This window comes from Nicotiana tabacum, chromosome 16, assembly GCF_000715075.1.
Source record: "Nicotiana tabacum cultivar K326 chromosome 16, ASM71507v2, whole genome shotgun sequence".
NCBI classification, from domain to species: domain Eukaryota; kingdom Viridiplantae; phylum Streptophyta; class Magnoliopsida; order Solanales; family Solanaceae; genus Nicotiana; species Nicotiana tabacum.
This window is the reverse complement of record NC_134095.1, coordinates 161,222,367-161,226,156: the sequence shown is the minus strand read 5'-3', so window position 1 is coordinate 161,226,156 and position 3,790 is coordinate 161,222,367.

The following is a 3,790-nucleotide window of genomic DNA, read 5'->3' as shown; positions in this document are numbered from 1 at the left end:
CAATACTTATCCTTAAAATGTAGATAAAACAACAGAAGTCAGAGCTCCGGGAACGACAATAGTGGAATCAAAAAGCGAGAAAGTAAAATTGTATTAAGCTTTATATAGAATATAGTGTAAGGTTGCCACAAAATTCATGTCCTTTACAATGATAACTGACCTCACTATTTATAGCTTTGTCTAGGGAAGGAGGTCCTAGGATCGTGCCCTCCTTTAATGTCAATTATGAGGGTCATTGATGAAGATGTAATGGTGAACATAAATGTCAAATTCTCTGTAACGGGCCGTACTCGCTCTTAATGCCATAGAATATTCTCTATTAAATGTTACCGGGTGCAGAAAATTTAACACACATTTATGAACGTTATCCCTTCCGGTGACAAAAGGAATAGTTGCGTTCGGTTTTTGGCCGTCCCCGTCTTGGATTCTACGTGTCCTTCCTTTATTTGACCACATGTCATATCATATTTTCCCCTGTACAATATTGTTGCCACCCGATGGATTCAATTTAAACAAATTGATTAGATTATGTTTACTCAGATTACTAGCTTACAAGGGGAAAAAGAAATTACCAAGACATTAAAGAAGATACTTCTTTGTAATCTGAATGAAACAAACCTCCGCAACACAGTTGCGTAATTTTTGTAACAAAGAGTAAAAGCAAAATCTTGAGGAGAAAATATCATAATAAACTCACTCCAGGCTGCATAGCAGTTTTTTGAAATGATATGTGAATCACATGGGAGGCTAGTGTTACTCTTGTTTGGATAGTTATTACCTGTTGTACTGTATCGTATTATTACTTTAAATATAATATTTATTTTGATTGTTACTTAAATTTTATCATATCATTAAATTCGTCGTTACATAACGACGAAAAATGTCAATTTATGCAACGATGGATTTGGTGTGGTGGTCATCGTGCCCTTTCTTATTATGCAATAATCATATTTTTTCCTTTATCCTATGTATCGTATTTTTTTCCTAGTAATGTTGCAAGTTTATTCTTCATATTATTGATGCATGACATCATGAAACAGCGACAGACGATACAATTTATCCATACATTAACGCAGTACAAATACAATACAATACATCATGAAACGATATGTAATTAACAATCATCCAAACAAGCTCAATGAAACGAGAGATTAATTCTTGAAAGTTTAATTAATTACTTTTGGTTCTTAAAAGACCTTGAAAAGCATATATGATAAAATAAACTTATATGCACTGGCGTTTGTACCAAGCAAATAAATATGTCTCTATATTAATATTTTATCACTTAATCATAGTTAATCCATAATATGTATTATAACTCCTATACTTCAATTGTTTGGTTTGGTTTATATAAACACCAATTGCAACTTGCAAGTAACTACTTTTTTTTTAATGTCTGATCTCTATGTAATATAGACTCGGGATAGAGTGTGTTTATTTGATCACCTTGCTGCATTAAGCTCCCGTTATGCGCGGGGTTTAGGGAAGGACCGGACCACAAGAGTCTATTGTACGTAGTCTTACCCTGCATTTCTGCAAGAGGGTGTTTCTACGACTTGAACTCGTGATCTCCTGGTCACATGACAACAACTTTTGTATTGGGAAAGATTGCATTTATATATGTAAGTGACATGTTGAGACACGTGGACTGGTCAAATAGTCAAAGAATTATAATTAGTCAAGAAGCACGAGCAGCAGTAGAAACGAGCAAAGGAAAAGGAAGAGGCACGGGAGGACATTTGAAGGATTCAGCGCCCGTACCTATTTAAATCATTTATCAAAAGGAACGGATTTGACCATAATAAAGAGCGCAGATACGGAATTGGACAGGCATTAAATACTGGATACGTTAAAGAATTTGTATTGATTACAATAATTGTGTAACGTAGCATTCAATGTCTTTAATTATTCATAATAGCCTCATTATGATTTGGAGGAAACACATATCTTCAAGATACCTATAAAATGGAGGTATCTAGTCACTTGCAAGGACAAGAAACAATTGGAATATACTTTGATTCACTTGTTTTTCTCCTGATTACACTCTGGTTACTCCAAATTACTCTCTTCTACATATTCTTTTGATTATCAGTAACTCGCATTCTTCTAAATTTTAGCTTTGACTGAAATTCTATTTTTTGGTTAAACAAATTGGTTCCGTTACCGGGAATTTGATAATCTATTTTCTTTTCACTTGACCTTCCTTGTTACATCAATTATGTCGAATAACAATGACAACACCCCAGGAAACCAAGAGAACCAACAAAGTCAGGGAGGCCCACAGAATATTAACATTCAAGTTCCTACTCCGCAGGACTCTCCACGGCAATCTCGTGAGGGTACTCCTGATGGATCTCAAATAAACGAGTATGCTCAATTTGAAAATGCTGAAGCTGTTGATGAAGCTTTGCAAAAATTAATTACTGCTCAGGTCAACAAAGCTGTTGAGGCGCTTGTTAGCCAGTTACCTATTGCAACACCCACACCTTCTCCAAATAATAACACTATAGAAAACCCTCGTTCCGGGCTTGTTAACTCAGGCAGCGGTGGAACTCCCAGTAAACCGCAGGAGAGAGAACCAGGTAATGTAATTAATTCTGATTTATAAAATTTAGTACTAATCTTGCAGAGACAACTCAAGGAGCAAAGTGAACGCATAGAGCAGATACCCGGGGTGCCGCCCATAATCAAAGGGGTAGACATGGACAGATATTCGCAACAACCCTAGAAGCCAAGTGCTGCCCCACTCCCATTTCCAAAAAAGTTCAAAATGCCTGATATTCCAAAGTATGATGGAACAACAGACCAACGAGACCACGTGACTGCATTCACAACGGGCGTAAAAGGCAATGATTTAACTAAGCAGGAGATCAAATCGGTATTAGTCAAGAAATTTGGCGAAACACTCACCAAAGGAAAACTAACATGGTATTTCCTTTTACTTGAAAATTCTATAAACTCTTTTGCTGAGCTTGCCGATTCTTTCATCAAAGCACACTCGCGAGCCCAAAAAGTGGAAAAAAGAATGGAGGATATTTTCAAAATTAAGCAAGGAGATTCAGAATTGCTTAGAGAATTCGTGGACAGATTTCAACACGAAAGAATGACATTTCCGCGTGTACCTGATAACTGGGCAGCTATAGTTTTCACAAGCAATTTGAATGAAAAAAGTTCGGAAGCTACGAGGAGACTCAAGGAAAGCCTTCAAGAATTCCCAGCTATAATGTGGAATGATGTTTATAACAAGTATAGCACGAAGATGAGAATTGAGGAAGATACTGTTCCCCGATCTCAAAAAGAAGAAAGTATACGTTCAAGACGTGCAGAGAACGAAAAAAGATCCGGTAAAAACAGGTACGAGCCCTATATGAGACCTGCAGGGAAAGACTCACGGTCAAAACAGGATAATCAAAGGCACGATCACAGATCAGAAACAAAGAATCATGTTCTTCATCAAGATTTAGGAAAGAGCAAAACAACTATGAGTCACAGGATGATGATAGAAATTTAAAAGCGAGATTCGGAGGTTACAACTTCAACGTCAGCACCTCCGAGCTCGTAGCTGTTTTAAAAAGAATGGGAGATAAGGTTCGATGGCCAAAGGAAATGAGATCTAATCCAAACAGGCTCAACCCTAACCATTGGTGCGAGTTCCATAATGATCACGGGCATAAAACAGCAGATTGCAGATTTTTACAATGTGAAGTTGATCATTTATTAAAACAAGGATATCTTACTGAGTTGTTCAGCGAGAAAGGCAAGCAAGCTTATATGAAGAACAGGCAGGAGC